Genomic DNA, 17352 nt, shown 5'->3' on the forward strand with positions numbered 1-17352 from the left:
CGGGGTTCCGCCGTGTTGGCCCGGCTGTTCTCGAACTCCTGACCTCAAGTGATCCACCTGTCTCATCTTCGCAAAGTGCTAGGATTACAGGCATGAGCCACTGCACCCCTCCTTACCTTTATTTTTAAAGTAGGCAATTTATTTTATTTTAATTTTGTGTGTGTGTGTGTGTATGACAGGGTCTCGCTCTGTTGCTGGAGTGCCGTGGCACCATCAAGGCTCACTGCAGCCTCAACCTCCTGGGCTCAAGTGATCCTCCTGCCTCAGCCTCCCAAGTAGCTGGGACTACAAACCACCACGCCCCGCTACTTTTTAAATTTTTTGTAGAGACACAGGGTCCTGCTGTGTTGCCCAGGCTAGTGTCAAACTCATGGCCTCAAGTGATCCTCCAGCCTTGGCCTCCCAAAGTGCTGGGATTACAGGTGTGAGCCATCATGCCCAGCCCAGTTTATTTTAAAAAGAGCTACTGGTTGGGTGCAGTGGCTCACACCTGTAATCCTAACACTCTGGGAGGCCCAGGCAAGTGGATCGACTGAGATCAGGAGTTTGAGACCAGCCTGGCCAACATAGTGAAATCCCATCTCTACTAAAAATTAGCTAGGTGTGGTGGCGCATACCTGTAGTCCAGCTACTCGGGAGGCTGAGGCAGGAGAATCACTTGAACCTGGGAGGCGGAGCTTGCAGTGAGCCAAGATCATGCCACTGCACTCCAGCCTGGGTGACAGAGCGAGACTCTGTCTCAAAAAAAAAAAAAGGAAAAAGCTACTGAAGAACGGAGTTTCGCTGTGTTAAGACCACCGTGCATCCATAATGGCCTTCCCTCAGATCTCTCTTCCAGGGAGCTAGGGCTGTCTACACATGCTCCGTAGAAACAAATGCACATTTCCTACACGGGAGTGAAACGGAGAATCATTGTGGTGATAGTTTAACTGAAATCTACCTTGGATTTTTTCTCTTTCCTGTTTTGTTTAAAAAATCATAATCCAGCAAATGCATCAAATTAAGGCTGTGGGTACAGTTCTCCTAACAGAAAAGCACACAGTAAGCTGGGACAATGGAACAGAAAGCAGTGGGTATTGTTTTCTTCTTGAGATTTTTATATTCACATTGGATGAGAATGTCTCCTAACCCTCCCCTTGCTGCTGTTTTTGGAATGGGTACCTTACTCATGGCCTCCATACACAGAGGGAGCAGATTCAGGACAGAGACTTTGCATGCTCCTGAGTCCCTGCTAAGCAAGTACTCCCTTCCCTGCTCCTCCTGTTGGGCATGCTAGATTTTCTGTGCACTTGCAGTCATATGGAAACTGTCTTCCTTCTTAGCTGTGCATGTGAAAGTCACCCCAGTGTTTTACCTGCAGTGTGAGTGTAATTTGGGGTCCCATGACATGATCCTCTTCCTTTTGACTTCTGAAGTTGGGGTCGGGGAAAGGGACTCATTTTGAGCCAAAGGGCATTTTAAGGGTATCATTTCATATATTCACTGTCTCCAGCCAACACTGCACTCTAGACACATGGGTACCTTTATGTCCCATTTATTAAGACATCCTGCAAAAGGGGCTCCTGGCCCCTGTGGGAAGCTTGAAAGGAACAGACCATATCCTGTTTCTTTTTGCTCCTACCTCTGTGGGGAATCCTTATTCTGACCCCAAAGTCTGGTGCCATACCTGTGGGTCCCTGCATCTCCTAGAATTCCCCCATGCTAGTGTTTAGCCCGTGTAATAACAGTTACCTGTCCACAGGGCTGTATCCCCCTCCGGCTTGTAAACTCCATGAAGACTGGCCCCAGGTGTCACTCACTCCTGTCCACAGCAGTGCTTTCCACATGTTAGGTCTTAACAAACATCTGTTTCTTCTACTCTTCATAAAATTCACGTTTCTTCTCACCCCCTGCCATCCCTGATCCCAGCTCACTTTCACCCTGTGTGCGGGGGTGGGGGATCTACATTTGGGCTCCACCCCCACACGCCTGCTGGCCTGTCATCTCAGATCCCTGGTGGTGGGACATCTACCGTGGCTCTGCCCCATCCCCCACTGTCTTCACCCCTGCCACCTTTGGCATGGTTTCACTGTCCCCTCCCTGGAGTTCTCCTTTTCTCCCCTGCCCAGGCTGCCCCCGCTGGAAAGCCCAGCTCAGGCCCCTGGCCCTATGAATCCTCTCCTGTCTGAATAATCCATCAGCCTGCCCTGAGCTCATCTGGTCCCCAGTGACGACTGTGCTCTCCACCAGCAGGACACACTGGAGCACTTTCTCTGTCCCTGCGAGTTGGACTCCATTCCACAGTTAGGTCCTGGGTCACAGACAGACAGTTCACATGCCCTCCTCAGTATTCTCCAGCAGTGTGTGGCACAGTGCAGGCCCCTAGGAGGCAGCTGGTGGATATCTACCCATGATTTTAAGAGGTTTGTCTTGACCAGGAGTGTCGAGAAGTGACCTGTGTCTCTGAAGCATTGCTGCTGGTTAGTCCCTCACGGAAGAAGTGACGTCCCTCCTGTGTCTGGCTCACGGGGACCGGCGCCTCCCATGTTTGCCCCTGCCGTGCCCTGTGGTTTCCTTTGACACCCTCTGTCACTGTCTATTTTTATGTTGTAAACTTCAGTGGGATTCACCTCTCCAATTTGCTCCCATGTCCTCCTGGTAAAATGTAAACGCGGTGAATCTATGATGAGTAATCAGTAGGCAGAAATGGAATTTCCTGGTCCCAGTTTCAGATCGTATCTGGCTTTCCCCAGACTCCTAACTTCTTGTTGGGACATCCCTTGGTCTGGCCTTTCCCTCCAGAGAAGCCCCCAGACCCACCCACAGCCTTGATTTACTGATGCCTAATCTTATTTTAGTTTTTCACACCAGTTTTAACAATTCGATTGTATAGATCTGGAAATTTTACCCCAAAATGTTAGATGTTCCATCCCCTCACGGGAATGTGGTGGTGGTGGGGGGTTAAACGTGTTGAAAACCTAGGTATTATGTGTTTTATTTGAGTTAGCTGTGTTTTCACAACAACTCTGAGAGTTAACATTATCATTTCTACTTAATAAAAAAAACACACACACACAAAACTAAAGCCCCTAGCTTGCCAAGGCTGTGTAACAAGTGAAATCTGAATCCAGGTCTGTATGATCCCAAAGCTTAAGCTGCTGCCCGTCTTTCTATTCCCAGTTCAAACGTGCCTTGAAATGGGAGCTCACTTGATAGCACTTGGCTTTTAAACGGCTACGTACGTATAAGTTCCTTCACTCAAATATGCTGGGGCTCAGGAGGAGAGGCAGAGAGAAGGAAAAGGTATTGATTGATCGATTTGATTCTAAGCAGAGATTGACAGAGATAAGCTTCTAAGACCTTTCAGGCCCCAGAGTGTGACTGTTGAGCACCTAAGAAGTCCTCACTTGACCCTTGACTTCCTGCCAGAGCCTCGGGAATCCCATTAGTGCAGCGTGCTCGCTGGCTGGGCTGGAACTTGCTGCTCTCCTCTGCAGTGGCAGGCTGACTTCTGCCCCTAGATTGGAACTGCCAAGGGCTGCTATAGAAGGGACAGACTTCCAGTGCTCACCGGGGAGCCAGGGGTATCCTGGGAAGCTGAAAATGCATTTGTCAAGCTCAGGTCTTCACAGCTGAGAAATCCCGTCACTAACCCGCACAGTTTTCTTGACCAAAACTTTAAGTGCTCTGTTTTTCCCATCTGTAAATAATGGTCATACATCTAAATCCTAGGAGGTTGCAGGGACAGTGGCTAGAAAGCCCCCACATTCTCTAGAGGAGTGACAGAGAGGATGAAAGAAGCATGCTCTATAATTAGGCTTTATTACACGCTTTTTAAGGTTAACTGAAAGACTTCCCAGCAGCTTCCCTAGCCACTTTTTCAAATACTGAAAGCTTCCAGAAAGCAGCAGACCGGGGTTCCTCACAATCTGACACAGACCTCAGTTACTACTGAAAAGTGAAAGAGGGCCGGGCACGGTGATTCACACCTATAATCCCAGCACTTTGGGAGGCGGAGGTGGGCGGATCACCTGAGGTCAGGAGGTCAAGACCGGCCTGGCCAACATGGCAAAAACCCATCTCTATTAAAAATACAAAAATTAGCTGGGTGTAGTGGTGCACGCCTAAAACTCCAGCTACTTGGAAGGCTGAGGCACGAGAATCGCTTGAACCCAGGAGGCGGAGGTTACAATGAGCCGAGATCATGCCACTGCACTCCAGCCTGGGTGACAGAGTGAGACTCTCTATCTCAAAAAAAAAAAAGAAAAAAAAATGAAAGAGCTCTTGTCTGACATTGGTTTCTATCCTCATTTTTATAATCAGACAATTTTGGAAACATGCTATTATGATAGTGTTTAAATACTCCAGAATTCTGTGTGTTCAGTAGCTTCAGGTTGGTTTGATTGTTGTTTTACCCCAGTGCCTCTTCCTTCCCATCTGTGCTTCTCAGCTTGGTTTTTTAGACGTATTTTTCTGTTGTAGGACAGTATTGAAGGGCTTTTTCTGACCATTTCTTTTACTGGCCAACCTCCTCTGGGATTTTAATCTCAATTCTCAAGAATCTTCCCAACATACTCTGTTCCTGTGCTGCTATCATCTTGAGAGCTTCCCAGTCACTGAAGAGCATGTTCAGTAGCCCCTGGCTTAAAGAGCCCACCTGCCAGTCACAGACCATTGTCTTGACCATTCAGCTCCGACACGCACATCTGGCCACATCATCCCACTGGCCAGTAAGCGTGGGGAATGCTCTGTGGCCTCAGCTGTGTTCAGGTTCCTCGGTGGAGCCGTAATCATTAACTTAGAAATTGCAATTGGTGGTAACGTGACAGAGCTTTCTTCTTCAGACTGCTGAGTCATGCAGCCTCTTGCTGGGTAAAATGTGTTTTGAGACGTAATCCCCTATAAGGACACCTCCTTGGAGCTACTGTGAAGGTGCTCCCAGCTTCCCTAGCAGGTGGCATCAGGGGGATGACTGAAGGATTTACTTGAACAATCCGTTTTCAGAAATGAAGAAGACCTTACGACCCTGGCTTCCTCTCTTCTGATGCAGCTGAAAGATGCATTTCATCTGTAAAGTTAGACCAGGTAGGAGAGAATGTGAGGCGGTTTCCGTTCTTCTCAGTTGCCCTCCACCTGATTCTGAAGCCATCACAGACTGTCCGTGCAGACCGGCGCTCCCCTCTGCAGGCCTTCTGCAGCCTGTACTGCTACAGCACGAGGCTGCAGAATCAGCTGTGAAAACAGAAGCCTTCTTCCGTCTCCTGTGCGGGATCCTTGCCTGCCTTTCTTCTGTGATTGGATCTATAGGCTTAGACTGTGTTTTATTTCCTAAAACATCTTGCTGAGCAAACCTTGCTGCTCTGCCTCATGTTAGTGGTTTCCCTAGCAACGGCCACACCTCGCGTTTTCTCCCGCACAGAGAGGACCAGCATGAGGGGGCATGTGTTGCTCGCTGTACAGGAACTTTCCCAACCTGTGTGCAGGAAGGAGAAGGTGCTTTCTATTTCTCGTTTTTAAAAATGCCTCTGTTGGTGACACTGGTGGAGAAACATGCTTATGAGAAAACAACTGACTTTCTCTTCTGCTGTTACTCTAGGAGATTTCCTAGGAGCTCACACTGTCATTTAAATTCCAGGTGCACGTCTTCCGAACAAATGCCTCCTGAGGATTTCTGTGCCTGGAAAATATCTGTTAACAGATTGCTTTTACACCTACGTAAGTAGAGGCTTCTGCTTGTAAGTCAACCTCCAGGGAGTTTTATTTTGTACCTGGATGATTCCTCAGTACATTTTTTTCTTTCTCTTTTTTGAGGTAGGGTTTTGCTGTGTTGCCCAGGCTGGAGTACAGTGGTGTGATCACGACTCACTGCGGCCTCAACCTCCCAGGCTCAAGTGATCCTCCCACCTCAGCCTCCAAAGTAGCTGGGACCACAGGCGTGCACCACCACGCCTGGCTAATTTTTTAAAATTTATTTTGTAGAGGCAGAGTCTCCCTGTGTTGCCCTGGTTTCAAACACTTGGGCCAAGTGATTCTCTGCCTCAACCTCTTAAAGTGCTGGGATTACAGGTGTGAGCCACCATGCCTGACAAGCCCGATACATTTTTTTAAATGGTCATTTTGACCATTTGATCTCTACTCTTTTTCTCTCCACCACCCAACTCTACTGTCAGGAAGAGTCGATAACAACTCCTGCTTAAAAACAAGGATACAGATCCCATATTCAGGTCTTAGAATGGGAAGAGGAGAAGGCAGTTGAAAATATTAAATATATGTATTTCAGTAAATCCAGTTGGAGATGCCATTTCAGCTTTGTAGTCACTCTAGAATGTGTCCATGTACAGCAAAGCATGTGACAGCAGGATCTCTGCACCCTCTCCATTTACCAGCTGTGGTGGATCTCTTAGCCACATCTCTGTTTATAATGTGCTCATGGAAAACTAATGTGTTACTTTTATTATCATAGCTAACATTTACTGAATATTTACATTGTGCAAACATTGGTTCAGATGGCTTCATCATATTTACCTGATTTAATCCTCACAACCACCTTATGTGCTAGGTCCAGTTATTACCATCTTTTTTTTTTTTTTTTTTTTGAGAGGGAGCCTCACTCTGTCACCAGGCAGGCATGCAGTGGCGCGATTTAGGCTCACTGCTGCAACCTCCGCCTCCCAGGTTCAAGCGATTCTCCTGCCTCAGCCTCCCAAGTAGCTGGGACTACATGCACATGCCACCATGCCCAGCTGATTTTTGTATTTTCATAGAGATGGGATTTCACCATGTTGGCCAGGATGGTCTCAACCTCTTGACCTTGTGATCCACCCATTTCAGCCTCTCAAAGTGCTGAGATTACAGGCGTGAGCCACCGCACCCGGCCTATTAACCTCATTTTACAGATGAGGAGACTGAGGCACAGACAGTTAAAGTGATTTGTGCAGGGTTGTGTGAGGAGCTGGTGGCAGAGCTTGGCATTCTGGCTCTGGAGTCTGCATTTGGTCATCTCACCATACAGTGTCATAGAAACAGGACACTTGAGAAGATAAACTGCCAGGCTGTATTTTGGAGTCAATATTTTAACACTGTCATAATCTGAAGCATGATCTATGGGACTCATCACTGTGCTCTTTGACTTGAACTTCTTTAAGGTTAGTGGGAAAATGGGCTTTAGAGAAGGACAGGACTGGCTGAAGGTCACACTGCTTGTCAGAAGTGTGGTGGAGGGTCCAGGTCTTCTGACCATTCAGTACAAGCCAAATTGTGCTAATTTCTAATTTTTCTCCCTTTCTCTTGGTGAGTTATTTGGTGCTACTTCTACTCCTCAGGACCAAAGCTGGCTTTCACGGTTTACTCATGTACTTACTGATGAAACCCTGAAACTTGGGAGCCAGTGACTGTTCAGAGGTCCATATGAAGATGCGCTGAAGATGTAAAGGACCAAGCAGTAAAGAGTGCTGGCTGAATCCCTGGGCTGGGAATCAGGCATGTTGGAGTTTGAGTCCTGGTCTGCCACTCCAGCTCTGTGACCAAGAGGAAGTCATGTTCCCTTTCTAAGTCTCTAGCCCATCTTCTGAAAGACGAAGATGCTACCACCAACCATGTTAGTGGCTGTGAATGCCAACAAAGTCCAGTGTCTGCCATGGACTAAGTGTTCCAAAAATGGAAGCTATATGACAATTTCACAGAGTACTCTTCCCATCATTTTTCAGTTCATTTTGGCCTTTTCCCTCGAAATCATTCCGGTGTTCTGATCCAGCTGATAAAACACCAAACATTCATATAGTGCTTTAAAAGTGACCCACTGTGTTTATAGACGCATTACGTAGACCCTAACAACCACTGCAATATAGAAATTCGCATCTCCATTCTCCAGATCAGGAAACTGAAGCTCGGAAAAGTTAAATGACTTGCCCAGGATCACATAGCTAGTAAGCAGCCCAGCCGGATCCTGTGTTAACTTGTTCATCCACTTGCTATAAGAAAACATCCATTCAAGGCACGTGGGGCAACAAAGAAAGACGTAGAGCTGTGTGGCCGCTCGTCAGGACAGTGCCAGCTGCACCTATAGTCCGGCTGGAATATTCGACTTAGGACTATTGTGTCCCATGTCCCAAACATTTTGAAGCCACATCTTAAAGAAGTGTCCTGCTCAGATGCAGTTCTCCTTGTGAAATCCACAGGCCCCAAGGGAAGTGACTTTAATCCAGTTTGCTCATGCAAGAACAGACTGGCATTTCACATTCAGGAAAACAATGGGATTTATACTGTTCAGCTTTTGCCATGCAAGGAGTTCCTGGTATCATTTATCAATTTACATCTCAGGCTCCAGCTTCACTATCAGATTTGGAAGAAAAAAGTAGGCCGGGCGCAGTGGCTCAAGCCTGTAATCCCAGCACTTTGGGAGGCCGAGACGGGTGGATCACGAGGTCAGGAGATCGAGACCATCCTGGCTAACACCGTGAAACCCCGTCTCTACTAAAAAATACAAAAAACTAGCCGGGTGAGGTGGCGGGCGCCTGTAGTCCCAGTTACTCGGGAGGCTGAGGCAGGAGAATGGCGTAAACCCGGGAGGCGGAGCTTGCAGTGAGCTGAGATCCGGTCACTGCACTCCAGCCTGGGCGATAGAGCGAGACGCCGTCTCAGAAAAAAAAAACAAAAGAAAAAAGTTACAAAGAAAGGCAGCTTGCTGAGAAACAGCAGAAGCACGACAGTACAGACTGGGTTTTGAAATGGAGACACAGTCTCATGGCTTGTGGGCTGAGAGACACCGAGAAAGGATTTTGTTCTTGAAAGATGATTGTTTTAATGCTGGAGATGGAGAGTTTTGACAATTTTAAGTGCATGTTCTGTGTGTAAGAGTCATTACGTTTTTTTTTTTCTTTCTTTCAGATGTTGCCATGCCTTAAAATTGCTGATGATTAAAATAGAACATCCTGAGTTACAGAAATTCAGCCCTACCGTATCCTGGCCTAAAAATACAGAACAATCAAATTGATTGTTGGAAATGAGAGGCTAGGGAGGGTTGGAAACATGCTAATGTTTACTGAGTGAAATCTTTCCTTCTCCGTAGAGTTGCCCTTGCAGCTGAAAGTCACTGAAAGACTCAACAAAATAAGCGGATCCCACTTGCTCTCACTCTGTTCTCGTTTGCATGACCTGGAAAGAGAATGAACGAGCCCTTTTAAATTTGTCAACTGGTTTTCTTCCATCTCCTTCCTAGTGAGCCACGGGGTTTTTTGCTATTAACTGGGTAGCCAGTCTCTTCATGCAGACTTGTTTTCAGGAAACTAGCCTCTTGCTTCATGTGAAAACAGGGACCCAACTCAAGATGTCTATCACAGTGTGTTCTGTTGCATCACAGTTGCATCTCCAGCTTCAGTACTCAAGTTGGGACTGTTGTGCTCTGATGTCTCGAACATTTCAAAGCTACATCCTTAAAGAAATGTCAGGCTTAGGTAGAATTCTTCTTGTGAAATCCTCAAAGCCCAGGGGAAGTGACCTTAAGCCAATTTGCTGGCTTTTCATGTCACAGAAAACAATCAACTGCCACTACTCAGCTCTGCCACACCTGGTGTGGTCACTACTTGCCAACTCAGTACCCCACTTTCTCCCCAAGGACATAAAAGCAGTGTGGGAAGATATACCAAATGACCTTGTCACACTGGGCTAATATGAAGAGCCCATAGATGCAAAATAATATACCTTTATTCTTCTGATTTTTTCTTTTTTTTTTTTTTTTTTGGAGACAGAGTCTCACTCTGTCGCCCAGGCTGGAAACCAGTGGTGCAATCTTGGCACACTGCAGCCTCTGCCACCTGGGTTCAGGCGATTCTCCTGCCTCAGCCTCCCGAGTAGCTGGGATTACAAGCACCTGCCACCACACCCAGCTAATTTTTGTGTATTCAGTAGAGACAGGGTTTTACCTTCTTGGCCAGGCTGGTTTTGAACTCCTGACCTCGTGATCCACCTGCTTCAGCCTCCCAAAGTGCTGAGATTACAGGCGTGAGCCACTGCACCCAGCCTTTTATTTTGAGATGGAGTCTGGTTGCATCGCCCAGGCTACAGTGCAGTGGCATGATCTTGGCTTACTGCAACCTCTGCCTCCCAGGTTCAGGTGATTCTCCTGCCTTGGCCTCCTGAGTAGCTGGGATTGCAGGCATGCGCCACCATGCCCGGCTAATTTTTTTTTGAAACACAGTCTTGCTCTGTCGCCCAGGCTGGAGTGCAATGGCACAATCTCAGCTCACTGCAACCTCTGCCTATTGGGTTCAAGCAACTCTCCTGCCTCAGCCTCAGCCTCACTACAGGCATGTGCCACCAAGCCCGGCTAATTTTTTTTTTTTTTTTTTTTTTTTTTTTGTATTTTTTGGTAGAGATGGGGTTTCACCATGTTGGCCAGGCTGATCTCAAACTTCTGACCTCAAGTGATCTCCTGCCTTGGCCTCCCAAAATGCTGGAATTACAGGTAGAAGCCACCACGCTCAGCCTTCTGCTGAACTTCTGAGAAGCATACATAAAGACAATGTAAAAAACTTAGCATATTTGTTTGGCCCTGCTAAGGGCATGGTTGAATATATACTGTGTGTGATGTATTTGGTGTATGAGATGTATATGATCTTATCAGACATAAGTAAAAGAAAGAAATTCATCTTCAGGAAAAATTTTCCCCATAACTGAAGTGTCAATCATTTGAAAAACTTCTAGGCAGTAGGCAAACACTGCAACTAGTTATTTATCAAAAATAAGCAGACTTTGGAGTTTTGTGACTGATGAGAATAATCTGGCTGCTGCTTTTGTACTTCAGTCACTGATACTGCGAATTACACTAGCATGTACAGAAGGAGGCCGAGGGTCCCTAAAGGAATCACAGAATTAGTGAAACCATTATTTGAAAGTTGCAGTGATTCTTCTGTCCTGGCACTTTTCCCAGTTTTGGTGCTTAAGTTTACTATCCACTTGAAATGTGTCACTGCCTGTCACTTCACAAAGTATGTGCCTTTCATTGCAGTCAACAAGCCGTTTACATCTTTGATGAAATGATTGCCACACATCTCCATAGCCCTGGTGTTCTATTCCCTTATTCACAGGGATTTTTTTAAAAAACCAGCCTAGCAGCAATAGGTATGTGCTATGGATGCTTCTCCGTGATAAAGGATGAGTTTGTGCTGGGATCTCCTTTTGAAGAGATAACTGGCCAAGCCCATGAGGAACAAGAATGTTATGTTAATCAGAAGGTAAGCAGCCTGCAGTGCACCTCCTGACTGACTAGCACTGAACCCACTTGGAATCATCAACCACAGGCACATGGTAATTGGATGTTCTTCTAATACACATAGCGAGATTGTAAAATGAGGATGATATATGAGGAAAGTCAGAAGGAGAAACTAAAGTTCAGTTCTTAAATATAAACCAAGGGAACAGACTAAGTGAATGGTACAGCCAGAATTAGAGCCTGTTTTTTACAAGGTGGTATGTCATGATAAGCCAAAGAAAAGGTTGGGTCGTGTTTTGAGGCTAAAAGAGACCAGTCTTAGTGAATCAACCTTGATGCAATCTGGGTTTGAAAAAACTATAAAAAACCTTTTGTTTGGAGAAAGTGGGAGAAGTTGGATGTGGAATGGATATTTGGGGGTACTAAGGAATTGTTTATTTTCTTAGGTATGGTAAGATTTTGTGGTCATGTAGAAGAGTGTCTTCATTTTATAGAATGACCTCATTATTTAAAGACATTCTGAAGTAGTTAGGAGCAGTGTATGTATGGGTGGTTGTCAATTTACTTTCAAACAATACAGCAAAAAATACACATCTGTATTACATATAGATAACTAAAGCAAAACATGGCAAAAGGAATAGTTATTGAATTTGGATAGTATGAATTTAGGAATTCATTGTATTATTTCAAATTTAATGTATAATTTTTTTTATGACAGTTTATAAAAAACAGTGCACACCCCTTTAGTTAGGTGGCCTGGGTACATGAAGTATCTTCTTGGATGCCTAGAACACAAAAAGGGACGACAACAGGCCACCTAATAAGATGATATCAAGAACTATACTGTGAGGGGGAAAAAGAACTGTTGCAAAAAATAATTTGCCAAGGAGAACTCACAGTACAAAGCCTTACCTTTGGAGTAGAGGGAAGGAGAGTCTTAAGTAAAGCTCACAAAAACCTCTAACAACTCATAGATGCAGTCTAAGGAATTCATTCCAGAAGTGACATTAGCATCTCATTAGTGCCATTATGTGACTTGGCCTCTGAGTTAGTCTATTTTCTTCCCTAGACCCCAAAATCTCAGTAATCCTTTGGATCAAACAAAGTTATCTCCAGGTGAAAATAATAGGTTTAGGAAAGCATTTTTCTTCCACTCCTACCAAGCACTTACTTGCTTTGTCCTATTTGCATGTCCGATGCACGGTTCTCCAGCACCACTGCTGCTCATCCTCCGCCTGCCTGGGTACTTGATCACAGGATGCCTCTGACTTCTCCTGCCTTTACCCAAGCAAAGGATTTTCCTTGTCCTCCCACCCAAGAGTGACGGGGTTGACGTGTGCCCTTGCCTCTAAATGATAAAGCTGAACCTTTGGGCAACTGGCAACTTAAGAATAAGGGGAGTCCCAGGCATGCTCCCCCTTCAGTAACAAATTCAGTGACATCACTATGAATAGATGAAATTTGACAAAGCTCTGTTTAGACCACTCACTCACTCACTCACAACTAGGTTTCAACTTTTCCTTTCTAGGTTGTCTTGGGTTTATGGTAAGAGAGCATTATGAAGAAAAAAATAGATCATAAAGCTTCTTCAGGAAGCTGGTTTCATATGGTGGTTTAGATTTAAATAGTGATTGTCTAGCACCATTTGAAATCAGTGTTCTTGGGGGAGACCAGCTGCGCCGCACTGCCAACAGCAAAAGAAATGAATGGGACAGCTCGGAAGTATTTCAAAGCAACAGCAGGACGGCTGTGAGAACCTGCCTCACATGTAGCTGACCCATTCCTCACCCCTTCCAACAGTGGTGGCATATATCACAAATGGCAGTCAGGTCTTTGCCGTGGCGGATCCAACCAACTGTGATCGAAAGTTTTCCAAAAATAAGTTGTGTCTGTATTGAACGTGAACAGACTTTCTTCTTGTCATTATTCTCTAACAATACAGTATAACAATTATTTGCATAGCATTTGCATTGCATTAAATATAAGTAATCTAGAGACGATTTAAAGTATACAGGAGGATGTGTGTAGGCTGTATGCAAATACTACACCATTTTCTATCAGAGACTTGAGCATCTGTGGATTTTGGTATCCAAGGGGCTTTCTGGAACCAATCCCTCAAGGATACCAAGGGATGAATGTAATTGTACAGGATATCGCATTGTTGGAATTTTATACTTCTTTGTGGAATAAACCTATAGCACTTAATGGATAGTGCAGACTCATTCCATCGTGCCTGGGTTAAAGGGCCCAATGTATGCTGGATTTAGTAAGGTTTGGGCCCTCCCAAACATCACGTCCTCCTGTGACCCCTTAGAGGATGACTGATTTCTTTTGGTGTTCAGAGTCAATATAATTTTCTAGCACCATCTGAAATCGGTTATAATGATTGGGGAAGAGCACCATGACGCTGATTGATGACAGGAAATGTATTGGTGACCCTTGGGTCCATGGACAAGAACTAAGAAAACAAATGCAAAGCAATAATGCAAAGGTGATTTTTTTCTTCTTCCAGTTTCTAAGTTGAGTTTCATTGACCTGAATTGCATGTGGTATCATACTAACAAATGGTTCACTATTAGCATATCATGAATGGTTTATACTTTATAAAAATTCCACAGAATTGGTGGGGGTTTTGTTTCAGTGATGGATACCTAGAAACACTCCTGGGGAAAATGGATGACTGGCTTAGATGATGGGAAAGGAGCAGCGAGGGAGTCAATTCTGTTGTCTACGAGATGCTGCACCAGCTATCTCTCAACTCTCCTCTCGTACCGGGCTGAGGGGTTCCCTCCGTGGTTAAACAGGTCATTTTCTTACATAAGGAAAAATGGTCCAGAGAAACTGGGTTTCTGTGGCTGACAGAGAACTATGCTAATATGTGTTGGTTCAGTTTAGAAGGCAAAGCAACGAAAGCAGGTTCTACTTGAACGAGGATCCTAGAGCATACCTTTGATATGGTTTGGATGTTTGTCCCCTCCAATCTCATGTTGAAGTGTGATCCCCAGTATAGGGGGTGGGGCCTGGTGGGGTGTGTGTTTGAGTCATGGGGCGGATCCCTCGTGAATGGCTTGGTGCTGTCCTCACTTAACGAGTTCCTGTTCAGTTAGAGGGAGTTGGTTGTTTAAAAAAGCTGGCACCTCCTTCCTCTCACTCTTTCTTCCTCCCTCTCTCGCCATCTGACACGTCTGCTCCCTCTCTGCCTTCCACCATGAATAAAACATCCTGAGGCCTCACCAGGAACCGAGCAGGTGCCAGTGCCATGCTTGTACGGCTGCAGAACTGTGAGCCAAATAAACCTCTTTCCTATATAAATTACCCAGTCTTAGGTATCTCTTTATAGCAGCGTAAAATGGACTAACACAATCTCACTAGAAGTGAAGTCCTAAGACCGAAGACAATACTGAGTTTTTAGGTCCACTCAGAGGCAAAAATGAAAGGTTCTTTAGAGCAGCATGATTTATAGTCCTTTGGGTATAAGCACATGTACCCTAGAACTTAATGTATAATTAAAAAAATAAATAAATAAATAATACAATAAAAGGCTCAAGAATGAGCCGTCTCAGCCACTCTCCTCCAGGGTCCCCTGAGTGCGGCTCCTAACACTGGTACTGTGCCGACCGCCCACCTGTGGTCCCCATGTGGCGTCCTGGAGAACTGCAGGGGCACCTGGTGGAATTCAGACCTTGCCCTTCTGTTTTCCTTCTGGCCTGGAAAAGCCACTGGCCTCACAAGAGTTAATATTGTATCTACCCTGCTTAAGCTTTCCCGCCCTCTCACACCACCTCCCTCCTTTTCCCGCCTGCCTGTCACTTGTCTGGAAGAGGCCTTTTCTCCTTGGGGCTAACACATGCAATTTGTAGTCAAAACATTCTGTCTACCACACAAATTCAACAAGAATCAGGATCATTCCACCACATCTTTTTCTATCCTATGGTTATTATTTTCTCAAAACTCTTTGTCTTTTGCTTTCTGACCTATTCGCTGTTTTCCCTGAGTAATCTTATTTACTCCCCTGGTTCCAAATACATCCCTATGTGTTGATTCCCCTCAAACTAGAGCTCTAGCCTGGGGTATTTTTTGAGACCTCTTACTTTTTATATTTTTAGTGGCTCCTAAGTATAATAGTTTAGCCTGCTCTTCTAAACTTGTCTCAATTTAATCCATTTATGCCTGAGGTTGCAGTTTTTAAAATTTTTGCCATCAGACCTTGGCGATGACCTTGAGCAGTAGGAGACAGACAACTCCCACAGGCTTAGCGTTCCAATAATGGAACACTAGGCATATAGCCAAAGCCATCCACATTGCCTTCTCCCCAAAGCCAGCTCTCCCTGCTCTGCCCCATGGTGAAAGCTGTGAATACCTACGGTCTGTGACCTCTTCCCTCTCCCTTACCCACATCCACACTCAGCACAACTTGTTGCTATTCTCTCTTAATTATCTCTTTAGAATCCATCCCTTTCTCTGCTCCTCCTAGACAGCTTTCTGTCTCCTAGACACCCCTCACCATTAGTCTAGCTTTGCTGTAGCCACCAGTTAATCTTTGTAAAATACACACATGAGCTGGGTACGGTGGCTGGTGCCTGTAATCCCAGCTACTCAGGAGGCTGGGGGCAGGAGGTTGCTTGAGCCCAAGAGGTTGAGGCTGCAGTGAGCCATGATTGCATCACTGCACTCCAGCCTGGACGACAGACCACGATCCCATCTCTTTAAAAAATAAAAATAAAAATAGTTTAACCATATGACCTTGCTCCTTGTCCCTCACTTTTAGATGAACTCTTATGTCAACCAGGTACCAGACCCTTCGTGACCCCATGCCTACCTGTGTCACCATCTTCTGGCTGTGCTTCCTGGGGCCTGCATTCTGTGCTCACCCAGCTGCTTGCTGCTGAGAACACTCAGGTATCTTGGCATTTCTCAGCCTGTGTCTGTGCTGTTTCCTCTGCCCACATCTCCCCTCTCCTCTTCCTCCTTGTCAGCTAGGGACCTCCAGCCCCTAGGGACTGTCAGCTGGGGACCTCCAGCCTGCAGCCCCTGGCTCAGGTGTGAACTTGTCTAGGAAGCCTTCCTCTGCCTTCCGCATCAAGGCTTAGATCCCTGGCAAGGGCTTTCTTCTCTGCCCCGTCAGAGCCCGATGGCACTTCGCATGTTATACTCTGATGACTGATTACCTACTAGGCTTCTCTGCGAGGCTGGAAAATCCTTGCTCCTAGGAGAGATGACAGACAAGAACAAGACATGCTGTGTATACTCCGTTCTTACATACCACACGAGCTATCCTTGATGTAGGTGTCTGTGGCAAATCTTCCTTCTAGGCTGCAGCCTCCACTTTTCATAGTTTCTCTCCATTTTCATTTGCCATGTGCATGAGGAATAAAAACTACTTCCAATGATGACCAAAATAAAATTGAAGAAAATAATCCTGCTTCAAAGAACATTTCTAAGACCATAAATATGATTTTGATGTATCTTCCATTATGGATTACCCATGTGGTTTTTTTCTTCTAAATCCATAAATAGGAATTGTTTAATAGGCTAGAGAGCAATGAAAAGCATAATAATTAAGGATTGTTGTCCTCATTTCATAGGAGAGCAAACAAAGACAGAAAAACAGATGTGCCTTAACCAAAAAGGGCAGTCAATTTATGCTAAGCAGACTGAACCCCTTTAAAAGTAATCATTTACAGTGACCAAGGGCCAAGCATGTGATCACCACCCTCCCTTCCCAATAGCTCTGAAGCAGGGGTAGTGTTTCCCCAGCTTATGCATGAGGAAATAGATGCACAGAAAAGTCAAGTAACTTGCCTGCAATGCCACGGCCAGTCAACATGAAGGTTTGAATTACAAATCAGGTGGCGGTGGCGGTGGCGGTGGCGGTGATGATAATAGCAGCTTATCATCATCATTGAGCTCTTATTTTGTGCTAGATACTTGGTAAGTATTTTGCATGAATTAGCTCATTTAGTCTGACTTTCAAAACAGCCCTTTGAGGTCAGTGTTATTATCATCACTCTCATTTTGCCATGAAGAAACAAAAGAATTAAATAATCCAAGATCATCTAACTGACATTTCCAAGCAGGAGCACAAACCTGGATCTCTGTGACTCCTGTGCTCTTAAATCAGCACTGCTCTTTTCAGTGTGGGAGATGGCATAAATGAGTGTGTT

General features: G+C 45.4%; 1 long non-coding RNA gene across 1 annotated transcript in view; it reads left to right on the plus strand.

Moving 5' to 3' along the window:
* The window catches only part of LOC104674478, a 35698-nt gene extending 22929 nt beyond the window's left edge, over window positions 1–12769 (plus strand). Inside the window, exons 3-4 of the long non-coding RNA XR_749647.2 lie at window positions 5615–5694; window positions 12717–12769. This is a non-coding gene — a long non-coding RNA (uncharacterized LOC104674478). The remainder of the gene's footprint in view (window positions 1–5614; window positions 5695–12716) is intronic.
* Window positions 12770–17352: the final 4583 nt, after the last annotated feature.

Source organism: Rhinopithecus roxellana, chromosome 6 (assembly GCF_007565055.1).
Source record: "Rhinopithecus roxellana isolate Shanxi Qingling chromosome 6, ASM756505v1, whole genome shotgun sequence".
In the NCBI taxonomy this organism is placed as follows: domain Eukaryota; kingdom Metazoa; phylum Chordata; class Mammalia; order Primates; family Cercopithecidae; genus Rhinopithecus; species Rhinopithecus roxellana.